Source organism: Sapajus apella, unplaced genomic scaffold, assembly GCF_009761245.1.
Source record: "Sapajus apella isolate SASKATOON/1434 unplaced genomic scaffold, GSC_monkey_1.0 scaffold25, whole genome shotgun sequence".
In the NCBI taxonomy this organism is placed as follows: domain Eukaryota; kingdom Metazoa; phylum Chordata; class Mammalia; order Primates; family Cebidae; genus Sapajus; species Sapajus apella.
In genome coordinates, this window is record NW_022436965.1 from 20,817,224 (window position 1) to 20,836,868 (window position 19,645).

Below are 19,645 nucleotides of genomic sequence, written 5' to 3' on the forward strand. Positions count from 1 at the left end.
AAATATTCCGCTAATATTTATGATGAGGAATAATTAATGCTGCATTCTATTCATTGCTAACATTAATATCTGCAGTAAAGTATAACTGAACATGGTAAACATATTAATAATAAACAACAAAAATAAATATCAAGTGTAATCATAAGTATTATTATATCCTACACAGCTTATTGCTTTCCTTTCAAAAGCCTTCTTCAGTTTCTGCTAAACCAAAATTTTTTTAATCTGACGCCCCACAGGATTCAGAGATAAAAATTGGGGTAGGGAAGGGGTGATGTGCAGGGAGTTGGTTTGGAAAAAAACTGATATTTTTATTTCACTAACATCTAATTGAAATGTGTTATGTTTTTCAATTACAGATATTGACAATACACTACTATAGTCATTAGGAATATCTACAACTTTGTCACTAAAAATTATGTATTTTAAAGTATTATTTTGCAGCTATTATAGAATCGTGAAATATCATTTATGTTCATCTCTCCTTGTAAACTATAACTGTTATTAGATATACTGCTACATATTTTTATCTAGTACTTTAATAAAGACAAATATTCCTATATCACAAATATTTTAGTATTTGATAACTGCATTTCAATGTAAGTTTTCTCTGTTGCAACTTTATGCCATTGACGTATTTGACAAAGTTACTGAGGAAAGTCCATGGACTTTGCCATAAAAAGGTTTGAGAATTCCTGCTGTAAGTCATGTAAAAGAAGTAAATTTTCTTATAAACAGGAGTTGAGGTGCAGAGAAGATAACTGTGCCTATCTCTGCAGAGCAATAGTGTCCTAAGCCTGAGACCATTCCTGAGAAACTCCTTCCCATACACCTTGCTCAGACCAATGCATGTGCAGTTAAGTTTTTCTCTTTGGTTAGCTTATGTCTTCATGATTCCAAGAGAAGCATGGCTTCATGAACAGAAAACTCAGCAATTGGTGTCTGTCCAAATATTGACTGAGACTTAGGGCCCTGCCATGTTGGCTGGTCATTCAGGAGGTTTGTACTGACACCTGGGTTCTTGTCAGGTTTTCTTGTGTGATTCCAGGCAAGTTCTTCAAAAATTGAGCTGTGTGCAGTTATCAGCCTACATCACATTGTACCACCTGGAGAGCTTTTAGAAATAACTATACCTTAAATTAATGAAATCAAAATCTCTGGAGGTAGGGCCTGGGCATTGGCATATTTTTTAATCACTCTAGGTGACTCCAAGGTGTTGTCAGCATGAAAACTGTCGGACTCAATTATGCAAGGGACTTGTAGACTGTGCTACGAAGTTTGCATTTACAAAAAATCAAGGTGGTTTAAACTAGGGAAGTGACTTGATGAAATTTGTATTTTAGAACTATCATTCTACTCATATAGTCTGGAAGATGGAATAGAAAAGAAGAAACCTGAAAGCAAGATTCAGGCAAAGAGGTTACTGCAGTAATCCAGATTAGAGATGAAAATTAGCAATGGTAAACCAAAGCCATATCAGTGAAGATTCAGGAATCAGGACAGATGAATATTAATTGAAAATATTAAGGCAATAAGTTAATTGCATGCAGGGTGTGAGGCAGAAGGAAGAACAATTGGTGACTGGAGGTTTCTGGCTTGACACAATGGGAAGATGTGGTATGGATTCCGCAAGAAATGGAATGCAGGAAGAGCAGTGGGAATGAGTGAGGAAATGATACAAATAAGAGTTGAGTTGGACAGGACACCCATGTGGACGTATCCAGTAGGACACTGGAATGACAGCTAGAAGCTGAAAAGAGAGGTGTGAGCTGGAGATAATTATTTAAGAGTCACTAAGCCCAGGGAGTAGCTGAGATCAATAAGAGAGAAGAAAACAAAGGATGGACCTCTGATAGAGAATCATATTCAAAGGGCAGGTAGAGAAAGGGAAGCTGTCCTCCAAAACAGAGAAACAGCAACCTAAGATTTGAGAAGAAAGGCAGAAGGCAGTGGTCTCTAATGTAAAAGTGGAGAAACTTTCATTAAAAGGAGGTGATCAGCAGATCCAAAAGCTACAGAAAAGTAACAAATAATGGAGATTTATGGAGAATCCCTTTTTTGAGTAGCAGTTAGGTATCAAGAACTTCAAAACTTTTTCAATGAACCATGTGGGCAATAAATACAAGAAAAATTCTGATATTAATCATAAGAACTTCTATTGTTTCATATATCAAGAAGTCTGTGGAGAGAAGACTCCCACGATAGTACATTAGGGCCGATTCAGATTTACTCCTGAGCTGGCCTAGGGTCGCCATCCAGAAGGATATCCAGACAACTATAAAAATTTTAAGTTTTTCCTAACCAGTAGAAAGGAGGAAATGGATGTGGGACAGACAACAAATAGTATCTGCTACAAATGATTTTCTTCAGGTATATCCTTGCAACAGTTGTGCAAGGTAGAGATTATTACCTCCTTTTTTTACAGATGAGAAAACCAGAGGAAGCATAGGTAAGAACCTGTTCAAGAAGGCACATCTCAGATGTGAAAGAACCATGATCCAACTCAAGTCTGTCTGCTTTCCAAGACTGTGATATTTAAATAGCTTATAATGAAAGTTCCTTCTATAGCTCCCCATAAAAGGGCACACAGTTCTTTCTTAATGTATTATTTCATGCGTTCATCCACCATTCACATATTTGTGGTGTTCTCTCTAAATAAACTATTGGTATCTTATTTGACTGTGACTTCATCAGTTTATGACTAATTACTTCTCCAACTAGTCAAGATTATTCAGAATTCTAATTTTATTCTGCAAGGTGTTAGTCATTTCTTATATGAAGGATCAATCAGAGAGTGACAAGTTTCAAACCATTTGACTGCAGATACCTGTGAGCTGGGTGGTCAGGACTACTCCCCGAGCATGATTCATGGTGCAACCACCTCACAGTACAATGGCCTCTGGGGCTGTTTTCCTAGCTTACTAGCAAGTTTGCTGCAGTACAGTCATATGTCTTAATGATGATAAGATAGGCAATATTTATTACTTATTTTATCTGTAGAGCAGCCCATCAATCTGCCACAGAAGAATATTAAATTGGTTTACATGAAATAGTTTTGAAACTGGTTTATCCTAAACATCTGTGATCATCCACATGTTAGTAAATTCATCATTTGATTTTCTCTAGGGTCTTTCCAGAAAACCAGGACACACTGATTGATCAACCATGTCCAAGAAATTTTTCTTTACTTTCCCTTGTTTCCCTACATTTTCTTTCTTTCCCTGACATATCTTGCCTTTTATTTATTCCCCTGAATCTCTTTTCCATAAGTAGTTTAGCTAATTTAGCCCTGGAGCCATGCTCAGTGATGAAATAGGCACAGGCTTAGAGAATACTGGATTACTGATTGATTATTAACCTTCCAGCTTCTGCAACCAACGTCATCCATGCGTATGTCTGTTCCGCATTCCATAAGGGAGTAATAGGCAAACAAAATGAAGGGACATCAAATCTAGTGCAGTTTTAAGGTAGTATAATTTGTTTTAAGTTCCCAAGGCCTTCACTGACCAGTGATTTGCTACTTCCTACTCAGCTACCTGTGAGTCCTCCAGTCCATGAAACACAGCTATGGTATATACCCAATACAAACATACAACGAGATATTGATATCAGGAGAGTTAATAATCATAATAGCTACATTGAGCGAGTGCTTTCTATGTGCTGGTCACTGTTCTCAGCACTTTATATCTCTTTTAATCTTTGACTTTGCAAAGTAGCTACTGTAGACTCTCCCACAACAGAAGAAACTGAGGCTTAGAGAAGTAAAGCAACTTGTCCAAGGTTATGCAGTCAGGTAATGACAACCTGATATTCCAGTCCAAGTTTTTGTTTTCCTCTTATTGTTTTTAGCTCCAGAGATGGAAATTCTTAACCATTCTGATATGGTTTGCCTGTGTCCCCACCCAGATCTCATCTTGAATTATCACTCCCATAATTCCCACATGTTGTGAGAGAAACCTAGTAGGAGGTAAATGAAACAGGAGGTGGGTCTTTCCTGTGCTGTTCTCGTGATAGTGAATAAGTCTCACGAGATCTGATGTTTTTATAAAGGGAATTTTCCCTGCACACAGTCTCTTGCCTGACACCACGTAAGACTCCCTTTACTCTTCCTTCATCTTCCATCATGATTGTGAGGCCTCCCCAGCCATGTGAAATTGCGAGTCAATTAAACCTCTTTCCTTAATAAATTACCCAGTCTCAGGCGTGTCTTTATTAGCAGCATGAGAACAGACTAATACACATTCTATCTTTCAAATGCTTAGATAAGCAACAGCAGTCTCCTCTTGATTTATCCATTTAACTCACAGGCAAATTTCTAAATCTCACTGCTTTATGCCCAGAACTTAGGTTTAAAAAAGAAATAACATTTCCCTATTCTTCAAAGTAAGTTCTTTCTTAAGCACCATCCCCCACAAGTTTTTCTCCATAGAGAGGTTTTTCTCCACCTTGCTTAACAAAGGTAAGAGGTTTTGAGAAGGCTTTTTGAGGGAGAGGCTGGCTCATTTTTTCAAGCGGGGGCCTCCCCCAACTTGATTTGGGACAAGAGCCCTGAACCACCTGGGCAGAGCACAGAAGGAATATGGGCTGCCTAACTTGTATGTAAGAAGGCAAGTTTGTTTGTTTGTTTGTTGTTTTTGTTTTTATTTTTGAGACAGAGTTTCACTCTTTTTGCGCAGTGCAATGGCACAATCTTGGCTCACTGAAACCTCCACCTCCCAAGTTTAATTGATTTTCCTGCCTCAGCCTCCCAAGTAGCTGGGATTACAGGTGCTCGCCACCATGCCCAGCTAATTTTTTGTGTTTTTAGTAGAGACAGGGTTTCACCATGTTGATCAGGCTGGTCTCAAACTCCTGACGTCAGGTGATCCACCCGCCTCAGCCTCCCAAAGTGCTGGGATTACAGGCATCAGCTACTGCGCCCAGCTTTTTCCTTTTTAAAACAACTCTAAAAGTCAAGTGAACCTCTGGGAGCCACAGACACAAAGAGGATTTTCACCCACTCTGAGGGTTCTTCATTATGCGCATCCGTTAGGTGCTTGGATGAAGAACTAGAGGCAGGGCCAGGGACCAGAAATAACAGAAAGAACATCCGTTGGGATGAGCAGGCCAGCTGCAGGTAAGGCCTGAAACATCATCCACACCCTCTTCCCTAAGGAAAAGAAGTCACTTGTAGAAGCACAGCTAACCCTGTCACCCAAGATAAAAAAAAAAAAAGAAGACACAGGTGGGCTGGAGATAAAACAAAAAACATACAAGCAAACGAAAACTAACCCTAGAGGAAGGGGAAGGAAATCGCCCTGGAGCAGATTATTAGATGTCTTCCACTGTTGAAAGTGGGGCAGGATCCAAGAGAAAGTTTCATCCTAACAACAGGATGCACAGGGCATGCCTAAAACCAGCCTAGTGGCACCAGGTAACTAGCAACAGCAATCTAATGAGAGAAACAGGGAAGGGGCGAGGAGAGAGCCTCTCAGAAGTTCAAGTACACAGGAAGGCAAGAGGTATGGGTGGCATAGGGACATTAAGGAAGACTTTCAGGCAGCAAGCCCTCATCAAAGGTAATGCTAGAGGAATCTGAAGCTGGTGTTGCACTTAAGAATCCTGCCTGGATTTCATTTGGACTTTCTAAAACTGAGGGTTTTTGTCAGCTCACAATTCTTAAAAATATTGTGGTCTTTTCTTCATTTGAATTCTAAACCTCTGATTGTTCTCTATGCTGCATTCTGGTTAATTTCTTGAAATGCATCTTCCATTTTATGTATCCTTTCAGCTGGGTCTAATCTTCTGCTTAGTCTACTCAATGAGTTTTTAAATTGCAAATATGCTTTTTTTAAAAATAGAAGTTCTACTTGATCTTTAAAACTGCCCTATCATTTTATATTGTCTTCTCTTTGCTCATGTTTTTGCCACCTTTTATACCTTTAAACATATTAAACATACTCACTTTGTATACTGTGTCTGATAATTCCAATGTCTGAAATCCTGTGGGTCTGGTTCTCCAAGCTATTTCTTTCTGCTCTCAATCACAATGCTTTGTTTCTTTCATGCTTTTTCAGGGAACTCTTGTTTGATTTAATTTTGTGTGGAATAGGTCCCTAGTGATGGTGCATTCTTCTGTAAAGAATTTGTGTTTGTTTTAGCCAGATGATAGGAGGCCAGCAATCTAATGTCACCTAAAAATAAAATTTCAACTTGTACTTTTTTGAATTAAATTTGCAATGTGAATTTTTATGAAAATCAGAAAATCCCCAAAAGGGCTAAATTTTATTGAAAAAAACTCTCTGGGAATATTATTTTTCTCTATCTATGGCTACATTTAAGTAAACAGTTTTCCTTGTTGACCTTCTTTATGGTGGTGTTTTTGTTTTTGTTTTAATGTAATATTTTGTGATGGATAAATGGTTCTTTAGCATTCTGACTTTGTTTGCCCTCCCTAATTTGAATGGGCTCTTATAACTGGGTTAGTCACTAAAGCCACCAGAAATTAACTGATTTCTCCAGGATGGCTGGTGGTTTTGGATTCCTGCCTTTACTTCATTTCACAAGTTGAAATCACTTATAAAAAATAAAGGAGCAAAATGTCCTGGCAGTGTCTATTAGTCTAGCCCTGGATTTCAATCCCAGTTCTGCTATTTTAATTATTGTGCAGTCTTGGGCAATCTGTTTGCTTTTTTGAATTTGTTTGATCACTTGTAAAACATGAATAATAATACTTATCCACAGATCTGGCTCTCAGGAAGACTCAAGATAATGAATATAAATTGCTTAAAACAAAGAAGGAAACTTGCCTGGCACTTATTCAGAGGCAGTTTTTGCAAGTTTTGTTCATAGACTCTCTCAGCATAAATGTCCTGAAATCTTTAAAAACAAACTTGGTCATTTTCCATGCAGGCCTTCTGCCAACTCAACCCCGAGTGTTAGTAACAGAGAAGAGACGGGGTTTGGAGGCAGCTAGGCTGTTACAGCATGAGTGAAGGTAGTGAAGTCAATGGGATCTGTTTCCCCATCTTCTGTTGTGTTGTTTGTGTCCCAGTCAACAATGATCCAGTGTCATAAATGACATATCTCTGATGTTCAGGTGAAAAAATAAACTGGGTGGGGAGAATGTCAACTGAGAGTTGACTTCCATTATTAAGTGCTGTTGTACAGAATCTTGAAGAGTAATGAGGAATATGAGCTCAGTGGTATTTGGGCAGAATCTCCATCTGCCGGGGTGATGGCCTTAATTATTACATTCATAGCATCCAAAGGTTAAATCTAATTCACATGTTCCTGATCCACTTACACTAATGTAATTTAAACTTGACCTGATAGACACTGACTGATACACAGACTGTCCTCTCTCCTTTTGGTTAATTTGGCCAGATGAAAATTAATGAGAACTTAATGTTCATTTGAAAATAATTAAGTCTATTGAATTTTACATGTCACAAACTGTCTTTATTTTTAAAGGATTTTAAGAGTTTGTTGACTGATGGTTATGTGACTTTGGTCACTTTGGACTTTTTCATTTATTATGCCCTGTATCAATCATTTAAAAGTCTTCCAAAGAAATAATAAATTACGACAGCATCATTAACTAAAGGCTCTCCTATATCTTATGGAATTTTTGTCTATAAAACTATGGAAAGAATCCATGGTTTATATTCCTTCTCATTTCTCGAAGGATGTTTATATCAAATTGAATTGATTTTGTTGGCAACTTTATCCCTTCCAATGTTCATCCAGCCTTCATCAAATATTATTGAACCCTACAGTGAGTGTCTTTGGTTGGGTTCCTGGGAAATAGATCGTGAATTACAGACTTGCTTGCAGGTTTATTGAGAAGTGCTGGTGGGTACCTCATCTCTGAGTGAGGGAAATTGGACTTGGCAGAAGAAGTTAAACTGTGCAGCAGTTTTGATCCAGGCCTTAGCTGGCCCTTCAGAGAGTTCTGGAGCTGGGGGTAGCCTTTCAGAGTTGTCCTGAATTAAGGCAAGGGGCCCAGGCCTTTGTACCACATTATTGACTAGTCACTGGGCTGCAACTGGAGAGGGAAGAGAATATTGGCAAAGAACATTCTTTCACCAAGGACAGTTTCTAGGAAGGCAATCAGCTGTGAACCACTGGCAGCTGATGCTCCCAGCAGTTAGGGGCAAGCATGCCTCTATCCTGAAGGCAGGCCCTGAGCAATGCACTGCAGCCTCTCCTAGCCCAGGGATACATCAGTGAGCAAAATCTAACACAATCTTCTGATTCATGGCGTTCACAGTCTAGTGGATAGTCACAGTGAAAAAAAGAAAAGTTGTAAAATTACATATTGGCTATGGGTGATTGGGTTGCTGAGCTCTGCTCCTGTAGACTGTCCCTAGGGAACTCAATGTTTCACAGCTATCAGGTATATCTTGTAAAGCTTCTGTGAGAATGCATAAGACAGGCAGGAGACTCAGAATATTTCCATTCTACAGAGAGGAAAACTAAGGCATTGCATAGGCAGAGACTTCCTAAGCCATATTCCAACAAAAGGGTGGAATTGGTAAAAATAGCTATAGGTTATCAAGAATCCTCTCACTCTCAGGCCTCTTGAAAACATTACCAGACAATTTGTCTTGTTGACTTTCTTTGTGGAGATGTTTTTCGGTTTTGTTTGTTCCTTTTTTTTTTTCTTTTAATTTAGTTTATTCTTTTTTGGAGGATGAATAGCTCTTTAGGGTTCTGGCTTCATTTACCCTCCTTAATTTGAGTGGGCTCCTACAGGTAATACCTACCTGTAAGGTAAACATGAACAAACTGAGGCCCAAAGAACCTTATTTGCCTGTGGTCACGGCCATTAAGTGTCAGAGTTTGGGATGAGCCTATCTGGTCTTTCCTTACACTTTTATTACCCCATACCCAGATGTTCTAATACATGACCTGGAAGATCACATGGTAAAGGTGAGGCTAAAGTGAATTTTTGTGTTTCTCTGTCTTCTGTTGAGCATTCTGTGTCGCAATCAGAAACAGCATTGGCTTTCAAACAATTTGCAAGTAAATTTTCTGGGTTTTAGAGAATAGTACATGGGACACAGTCAAAGATGAATTTAATCTCAGGCGAAGGCCACTACAAAACCAGGTGTCCTAGCTTACCAAATGTAATGAAGTTGTAATAGGAAGTGGACAAGAGAGGGAAGAATCTAGCCCTCAGCCAGAAAGATGAGCCTCTCATGGGGAGTGGACACTGATATCTCATGTTTGAGCATCCTGCCGAGGAGATCATGAGGGAGGGGCTATAAAGTAGTATAGAATAGGGGAAAGCATCAACTTCACTGCCAGTCATATTGGGTCTAAAGCTCAGTCTTGACATTCTCTAGGGTTTGCCTTGGGTGCATTACTTCACCTCGCTGAACCACAGCTTCCCAGTTGGGGAACCAGGGATATTCTGATCATCTTCACAGCAATATGGTGACAATTAAATAAGAATATATGTTAAAATGCCAATAGTAGAACAGGTCCTGGATAATAAGTAGCCCTCCCTCTTAGCAAGGTTTGAGCTCCCACTTTTGGTCTTCTTGCTCCAAAGAGGCTGGAACTCAGAAAGTGTTCAGAAAACCAGTCTGATTCCCTGAGGGTGACTTGTGACCCAGGTTAGCCGCAGCTGACACAAACCAGACTTTGCTTTTATTGCTCTACAGAAAGGAACAGAGACATGGTTCTGGTTCACTGGCTGGGGACAGGCAGTTTCCACCAGGCTAGCTTAGAAGAATGAGGCAGTGAGTACAGAAACTGCTAGAAGCAAGATTACCTCCCCAGTGCCATTTCCCCGGGGAACCCTATGCCTCTCAGAAAGCTACAGCAAGCAGGAAGGTTTCGTAGAGTCTCTTAGGTCCTGGGAAGGGGTGGGAGAGAAACGGCCTACTTTTCAAGGTCACTTGCAGGCTGTATGTCACCCACACGTTTGAACAGAGCTTGAAGGCAGCACCACCCTCTGCCAAATCAACTCCTTGTATTTTGCCTAATGAGCAGCAGGCTCTCGTGGGCAGAGATTTAGAAGAGTGGGAACTTCATATTCCAGATAAAAAATGGAGCCTACCTGGCACCAGGACCTCAACATTTATTATTCTTTTGGATCCTTTAGCTCTACTTTAACGTTGAATTAATATGGTGAACTGTTTTTCACTTGTCAGCAACCTTGACTAGGTACCCTTTCACTGCAAAGCACAAGCTGCACAGCACAGGGCTTGAGAGCCATGACTTCACTCAATAAGGGATAGAAATCTGCTCCATTGCTTACTAAATGTATGACTTTTAACTCCTAGACTTTCAATTGGTAAAATGGGAATAACGTTAATACACACCAGATGCAAATAAGCTAATGCACTGTAAGGTGCTACTCTAGTGCCTTACACCTGTTAGATGTTCAGTACATGTCACTAATATAACACAGTGTTTCTGTTAAGCAGTCAATCCTGTGGTAGTAAGAGTTGTATTATCGACATGGCCACAAGGAAAAGCAAAGGAAATATAGTAGAACAAAATGCACAGATTCCATGACTTAGAAGAAATATGGGATGCAGAATTTTGAAAAATGACCTTAAAGGCATTTATTCAGGACAGATGGCCATACTGTTTCTGATAAAAGTCAGTCCGCTCTAAGGGGGCCTCAGCTTTAGAACTGCATTTTAATGAGAAGGATTCTTAACTTAGTTATCATATGGCATAGGGGTGTTGGTGATAATTTCATTCATTCCACAAATATTTTTACTGCCTACCATGTGCAAAAGTTTTCAAAATAAAATAACTGACACATTCAGAGTAGTGTGGTACATATAATTTCTTGTCAACTGGATTGGAATTATTCGAAGGGAAAGTGAAGAAGGCCAAGTTTGCCTTTGTATTTTCTGTTAGTTCTTCTAACATTCCGTACCAGGTACCTCCATCCTCCTCCCACCTCCCACCACATCTCATCTCAGCTCATGTCGTTAGTTGTTTCCTAGGCTCTTCCCTCTTCTCATGCAATCAAAATCCATCTGTCCTTGCCCATTGTGTCTTTGGTTTCCTCAATGCCCCAGATTCAGGTATCTGTGTGAAATTAAACTGGGAGACCATATTTTACATTACATTAATGAGTTAACATCTCATTCAAGTGTTATACATTCCAGAAATATTTACACTAGAAAGGAAGATAGCTGAGGACTCAATACCTTTGCTCAAGAAACTGAATCTAACAGGATTTCTGGCTCTACAACAGGAAGATGAAAAGCATACAAATCTTTCTGTTTCATACTACTCTGACATTTTCCAAAAAACGGGAAGAAATAAGAGAAGATGGTGCAGTAAGAACAGTGTGCCAAATACTGATCTGGACTTGGGAATTACATAAATAAAAAGATGGTCTAAGTCAGTTTTTAGGTTAAAAAAAATGTAGGTAATTTGGAGGGTGTTAAGATAACCCAGTACTTTTCATCCCAAATGGAGATTTTAGCCATGTTATAATTATGACATGATCTTGACATTTTCTGCATGTGTTGAAATTGCCTATGTTTGCTCTCACTTCCCACCTGACTTGTTTCCTGTTTGACCTGTTGCAGCAATTTTTAAAATGTTCCAGTTCAGTAAGTAGATTTTTAAAAGGGAGTCTATGAGTGTATCAACACAGTGCTTCTGTTAAGTCATCAATCCTTTAGTCTGCTTTCCTAATATTCTGAAACAGTGGTCACATGAAGGTGGTGGAGGGGGAGTTTCTTAAGCTAAAATAGGCCAATGAGGTTTCACAGATAAATATTAGTTCTTACCAAAATGTGATAATTTTGTTTGTGTATATTCATAGTTGGAGCCAAAAATTTTTCCCTAAGGAAATACCTTTGAAATTACAGTGCAAGTAGAAAGTTTAATTCACTAGGAAAATTCAGTTTATTTAAAAATATACAAAAGAAACCTAGGCTTATGATTTAAAGTCGTTTGATGTATGGATTAAAAGTCAGAAGATATCAGATCTTTCATTTTTAACTTGATATTCTCAAGAATATTAAATTTTAACTTGGTGTATTTGAAGGCAAAAGCAGTGCCCTTGTGTTTTACACCCTCTTGGTATTCATTCTTAGTATTCAAACTATCCAAAACACTATGCAACAATCCTTTAGAACAGGGACCTGCAGTCTGTCAGTAAATTCAAGGTGCTCATAAAGTTTCTGAAAATAAATGTTAAAAGTCAAATGTTAGAAGTACTTTCTTCTGGAAAGAAGGTTTACAGTTTTCATTAGATTCTCCAAGTTATCTATGATCTTTAAAATATTAAGCCCAGTTGTCTTGGAGATAAGCTAATCAACCATCTCATTGTACCAATTGGGAAACTGCCCACCCGCTCCCAAACTTATATGGTTAAGCAACTTGCCTGATGTCCTCCATGAGTGTAGCAGATCCTAGGCATGAACAGAAATCTGTGGACTTCTAGAACATAAGAATTAGAACCATTCCCACCAATACCAATATCCCCTGGACCTTTCGGGCAAACAATAGATACTCAATTTAGTTTTTAAAAATATTATTTTCATGTTAACTTATAAATGACCCTTTAACATTGAGGAGAAGCTGGGATTGTATAAGTGAGACACTGCATTTCTTAGGTTTGCCATCACCCAATTTGGCACTGATTTAGGACAGGGGCTACATATGTGTTTGAATAAACACTGCCTCGCTCCTTATCTCCCATACTTCATCCTATACACAAGCTTGATGCCCATAGCAAGGGTTCGATCTCCTCTGATGAAGCCCTGGAGTTGGGGGGTGAGGGCTGTTATCTGCTTTTGTATAATGGAAAAGTACTCCCATATCTAGCCCTGATACCTGAAACCTCATACCACAGTTCTATTCCCAGGACTTTCAGGTATGAAGGGTTTGCACAACAGTGTCTTAGACAATAACAGAGAAGATAGAATTACACAGATAAGGAGGAAGTGGTGTGAGTGGAAACTTGCAGAGGTTTAATTCCCTTCCCCTTCTCCCACACCTCTTCCTCATCCCTCTGCCAGTATCTCAGTGGGATGCTTGTCTGCATGTGTAACTACAAATTAGAGAGGGTCCATAAAAATGAATTGTGAGTAATCACCCAGTTAATATTTATTCTATGTACACAGCATGTAAACTCCTTTGTCTTTAGCTGGGTGACAGTAAATAATGTTGAATCTGAAAGGCTAAAATCACTTGTCAGCAGCTGAGTGATCTTGATTCCTTTTTCTGGAAAGCTTGGGAAAAATTGTCCAATGCATCCATATATCAATGCTTTTCAAGCAGCAACTTGTTTAATATTATTAACTCTAGTAATTGATTCACACTTTTCTTTCTGACACGTAAATATTTTTCTCAATTATTTCAATCTCTTTTTCTCACTCACACCAATTTCCTGATCATCTATGTTAGAGTGACTATTACACATTGTATGCCTCTTGCTGGTTTTATTGTTTAGAGGATGTGATAACTGTCTTAGTTATCACCTTAGTAGAAAACCTTTCTGTTTTAATTTATCACTTTAGTTAAGATCAATAATGTCTTCTGAGCCTTTACTATGTAACCCCCACTGATTGTAAGGACCTCATGACTGAAACAGTCTTTGTTCTCAAAGAGCACATGAGCTTGTACAGACATTTTATATACACTGCTAATTTTAACACATGGCAATATGACAATTTCATGTTGAAAAGAAATGCACTATAGACAATGTGTTATGGCAGCACAGAGAGCAATTACAGAAAAATCCTCAGAGAGGAGGAAGCTACTGAGTTGAGCTTTTATTGCCTAACAGAGTTAACAGGTGTCCTTTATTGACTGCTTGCTACCAACCATTGTGCTCAGTCTTTCCCATGCATTTTCTCATGTCATACAAGAATCCTATGAGGGAGACAATGTTATTATTCCTACTTTACAATTGGGTGAACACAGTCTTTGAGTTCAAATAACTTCAACTGCCAAAAGAGTTCTTACTGACTCCACAGGCCCTCCCCTCACCACTTCACCACACACATGCTAATTTGAGTAGGTTTTTTTTTAACAAGCAGGAGATGGAAAGCATTCCAGGCTGCACTTCTATGTTTACTGGATAAGGAAGGAATGTTCCTTCATATGAAGTCTGGTGTCAAGACTATGACAGGCTAGAAAAAAAGTAGAATGATTCTCAACTACTAAGAGGTTACTATTTGCCAGGCAGTGCCTGAGTATTCACAGACACAATTATCATTTAATCCTTATAATAATCATGAGAACTGGATATTATGATCTCAATTTTTACAGTTGTAGAGACTTAGAGAGTTTAAGTATACTTGCTTGAGACATCAAAGAATGTTGAAGAGCAAGGATTTGATCTTTAGTCTGGCTGGGATCTTTAGGACCTCTCTAATCCGTTACAGGGAAAGGCGCTTTCACAACCCTGGTCAAAAACCTCCTGGGTCTTTAACCATTACTATACCTTTACTTCCTTTCTTTCTTCAGCCCAGGACCTGAAAGCAAATTAAATATTCAATGCAGTTCCCATCAAAATGTCATCATCCTTCACAGAGTAAGAAAAAGCAACCCTAAAATTCATATAGAACCAAAAAAGTACCTTCATGGCCAAAGCAAGACTAAGCAAAAAGGCAAATCTGGAGGCATCACATTACCCAATTTCAAACTATATTAGAAGGCTATAGTCACCGAAACAGCAGAGGCACATAGATCAATGGAACAGAATGGAGAACCCAGAAATAAAGCCGAATACTTACAGCCAACTAGTATTTGGCAAAGCAAACAAAAACATAAGATGAGGAGAGGACATTCTGTTCAACAGCTGGTGCTGGATAATTGGCAGGCCACATGTAGAAGAATGAAACTGGATCCTTATCTCTCACCTTACACAAAAATCAACTCAAGATGGATGAAAGACTTACATCTAAGACCTGAAACCATAAACATTCTAGAAGATAACATTGGAAAAACCTTCTAGACATTGACTTGGGCAAAACTTCATAACTAAGAACCCAAAAGCAAATGCAGTGAAAACAAAAATAAATAAACGGGACCTAACTAAACTAAAAACCTTATATGCAGCAAAAGAAATAATCAGCAGAGTAAACAGACAACCCACAGAGTGGGAGAAAAATTTTGCCTATCAACAAGAGGACTAATTTCCAGAATCTACAAGGTACTCAAACAAATCAGCAAGAAAAAAAAAATAATCTCATTAAAAAATGGGTTAAGGACATGAATAGAGAATTCTCAAAAGAAGATATACAAATGGCCAACAAACATGAAAAAAATGTTCAACATCAGTGATGATCAGAGGAATGCAAGTGAAAACCACAGTGTGATACCACCTTACTCCTGCAAGAATGGCCATAATCAAAAAAGTGTTTTAAAAATAGATGTTGGTGTGAGTGTGGTGACAAGGGAACACTTTTACACTGCTGGTGACAGGCATGTAAACTAGTACAACCACTATGGAAAACAGTAGGGAGATTTCTTAAAGAACTAAAAGTAGAACTATCATCCAGCAATCCCGCTGCTGGGTATCTACCCAGAGGAAAAGAAGTCATTACATAAAAAAGGCACTTGCACACACATATTTATAGAAGCACAATTTGCAATTGCAAAAAATATGGAACTAGCCCAAATGCCCATCAATCAATGAATGAATACAGAAAATGTGACGTATGTATACTATGGAATACTACTCAGCCGTAAAAAGGAATTAAATAATGACATTTGCACCAATCTTGATGGAGTTGGAGACCACTATTCTAAGTGAAGTAACTTGGGAATGGAAAACGCCATCTCTACTAAAAATACAACAATTAGCCAACTGTGCCTGTAGTCCAAGCTGCTCATGAGGCTGAGGCAGGAGAATGGGAGGCCGAGATCATACCACTGCACTCCAGCCTGGGCAGCAGAGTGAGACTCAGTCTCAAAAAAAAAAAAAAAAGATACAATGGACTTTGGGGAGTCAGGAGAAGACACACTGAATACAGTGTACACTGCTCTGGCGATGGGTGATGGGTGCACCAAAATCTCAGCAATCACCACTAAAAAACATATCCATGTAACCAAACACCACCTCTTCTCCAAAAACTATTAAATAAATAAATAAATAAATAAAAATCTGTTCACTGACCAAAACAAAACAAATAATAATTATAACCATAAAAAAGTTCTAGGTCCCTGCCATCAAATTGCCTTCCTTTTGTCAGCTGGAATATTAGTAGTTGGATGGTAAACCAGCAATTAGGAAGAAATGGGAGTAGAGAAAATCTCTTCATGACCCCTTAAGATGAGTAGTCCTTTCTACATTTCCATTTTTGCAAACAAAGGAACTCACACAAAGAAAGTGAATAACCTTAGCTAAAAATCAGCAATTTAGAGGCAGAAGTGATTAATGTGTCATTGGATATTTATGGAGCTTACCAATATATAAGACACACTACGTTCACATATTTACCCAAAAAGGTATTTTCCAAAGCAATTTTTCTAGGCTTCCAGTCAAAATTTGTAGACAAGTCTCCTTCTTTAAAGTTTCAATTTGGGGTTTTCTATTCTTTGTGAAGTTTTTGAAGCTTTGTGTTGGACTTGCCATAAATCACAACAAATGCTTCTTTACCATTCTTTCATGAAATATCCTTGGAAGTGAAAACCACAATGTGTATCACCTTACTCCTTATTCCTTCCAGCTGCAATGATAATTAATGCTCCTATAATGTCTTTTATCCAGGGAGGTCTAAGGGATTGACTAGCATTACAACCCTATCGGAGGCCGCTCTCACAGATCTGCATTATCTCTACCAAGAATGTAGAGGAGAGTCCCATGAGTCCAGTGCCCTGGGGAAACTGTGAAATGTACTTCCTTCTCCATCCCAGAAAAGTGAAATGGAGTGTTTCTTGCCTGGCCATAAGGTAAATGCCCAAAAATCTGTTGAGTGGTTAACTGCTCTATTAATTGATGGAGCAGCTCTCCATAACACTCAGGAGCATTCAGAAGAACCAACTGACAGTCATGCATGTCAAAGTGCTGCTTGGAGGTGAAGTGTTGTCACGAAACTATGTGGATGTCCTAACGCTGCTCAGGGTTTAAAATTATATAATTGCAACAATGAATATTTATTGAGCATCTGTGGCTAGATACTCTGCTAGAAATGGGATTTAAGAGTGAATAATATAACGTTTCCACCACCAGGGATCTTACAATCTGTTAGGTTGGTGCAAATGTAATTGCGGTTTTTGTCATTACTTTCAAAGGCAAAAACCGCAATTACTTTTTCACCAACCTAATAGAAGACACTTCTAGAAAGCAAACAGGCAAGCACAGTAAAGTTTGGGAAGTGGTATAATAGAAACACTCGAAACAGGAATGCTCCAGAGGGGCACTGTGCAGCTGGGAGGGCCTGGTGAGGCTTCCGGGGACGGGGGGCGGTGCACCTAAGCTGAAGTCTGCAGGGTGAATTGGGGTGAATGGAGAAGAGGACACAGAGCATTCCATGCCATGTGAAGACCAAACAAAAGCCGGAAGTAAGAGTGATCATGGCATTTTCAGGTACCTAGAAGTAATTCATGTGACTGAATCATACGATTCCAGGGAGGAAGCAGGGGCAGACTGTGAGAGGACAGCCCCTCATCTTTCTCAGTAACCAATTCTGTCCCATAACTAATAATTTAATGGTGACATTGAAGTTTCAGAGACAGAAGCATCGCCAATGCTACAAACCGGTATTTATCTTCACAAGAACATATTTTAAACATATAATCAGTGTTAGAGTTGGAAAAGGCCTCTAATCTAATCCAATCCATTCGTTTAACAAATGTGGAGACTGAAGCTCAGAGAGGTTTGGTGACTTATCCAAGGTCTCCTGCAAGCTTTTAATAAATGCATTTAGTTTAATCAGAACACAAGTGTATTACATTCCCAGAAGGGAAGAGTGTGCATTGTCAAAGAGAGTGCTTTTTTAGACCCAGGTATAGCATTCACATAACTCTAATTACAGTGGCAAAAGGATTAGTTATAAACAATTCACCCAATCATTCCAGAAATCAGTGACACTTAAGTTTTCAAGTCATTCATGGTAACTGTCTATTTCACAGTGCATTCTAAACAGAAAGGCAGAGTGGAAGAGGGGTCAACCGTTTCTCCTAATACACAAGGTGCTTTCATAGGTTATAGCTCACTTCTCATGAGTATGAGTACATTTTAAGAAGACACTTTCTGAGGAAATATTCTTGTCCTTAATACTGTTCATCAGTCTGACTGATGGCCAGTAAGCTAACTTAAAGGTAAGCCTGTGACACCACAATGAAAGGAAACCTGCAAAGGCACTGTTAGTTATCCCTGACTCAGAGCTTTGCATTCCACCCCGTAAAAGCACTTCATATGTTAGCTCTTCTTCCTTCCAGCTGCAATGATAATTAATGCTCCTATAATGTCTTTTATCCAGGGAGCTTTAAGGGATTGACTAGCATTATAGTGTTGGTTCCTCTCTGATTAGCCATGGGAAAATGTCAGTGCTCGTTGCTCAGGAAAATTACTGCCCTTTCCAATTTAAGGCACCACACACGTTCTAATTCATCAACCTCAGGCCAGCAGAGGGAAGTGCCTGTGTCAGAGGGGAAACTGAAAGCTAAACAGGGGAGGGACTTTGTCAGGGACCTAGCATTTCTGTTACTCACATGGCAGTGTTTCAGGAGACTCTGACTCTGGGGCAGTTGGTGCTGGGGAAGTGCTGCGTGTTCCAGGAGCCTCACCCATCAGGCTCCTGTCTCTGGCTTGCTGCAGAGTACTTTAAGTATCATAATTTGAAGGCATGAACAGCCTGTAACCCACTTTTTGATGTTTCATGAGTCTATTTCAGATGCTAAGGGGTGTGTGTGTGTGTGTGTGTGTGTGTGTGTAGCTCCTAATTAACAGGACAAGTCAGGGGACAAAAATTGTAGAGTCTGGGACACCTCATCTGGTACTACCCAATATCACTTGTAGTGTGTCCAAGTAGTTAGAGACAATGATTGCTTCAATGGGAAAATTAGCATTTTATATTCTACTCATTTAGGACTCTTCCAGCATTGTAATAAGGGACTAGCTTTAGAGCTAGACTCAGACTGCCTCACACTCTAGGGAAGGATGAGATGGGGAAACTGCAAGTCAGAATTCTTGGGTTCAAATCCCAGGTGCTCCACTGTTTGGCAGTGTGACCTTGGCAATTAGTTAACCTTTTCCTATCAAATGGTTTTCTCATGTCTAAATGTGCATAATCCCATCTCAAAAGATTGTTATGGGATTAAATGTGACAATGAACATATAGAGCTTAGCGTGGCATCCAGCGTATCCCACGCAGATGGTGGCTCTTATGCCACACAGTGCTTGCCGCTGCCGCACTTGCTTATTAAGTTAAGCCAAGCACTTCTTTGCCTTTGTAAAAAAGAATGAAATTTTTTTCCCTGTTTTCTCAGTATTGTTTTTAACTTAGGAACTGAGACCTGGGAAAAACAATATTTACTCTCTCGGGCCGTTTTCCACCTAATAATCCTTCCCCTACATGTTGCTTTTATATTTCTTTTTGTTCTTCTGATCTCATTAAAGTAAGATACTTACAGGATTATCAGATTGTTCCTAGAGGATTAGGGTTTGATGAATAATTCTTATTAACATTTGGTATCAAAACCTAAACCTACGTAAGCCAGGTAA

General features: G+C 39.1%; 1 long non-coding RNA gene across 1 annotated transcript in view; it reads left to right on the top strand.

Moving 5' to 3' along the window:
- LOC116560179 overlaps nt 1-17,009 on the top strand; it is a 79,876-nt gene extending 62,867 nt beyond the window's left edge. The window contains exon 3 of the long non-coding RNA XR_004272839.1: nt 16,688-17,009. This is a non-coding gene — a long non-coding RNA (uncharacterized LOC116560179). The remainder of the gene's footprint in view (nt 1-16,687) is intronic.
- The last annotated feature ends 2,636 nt before the right edge of the window (nt 17,010-19,645 follow it).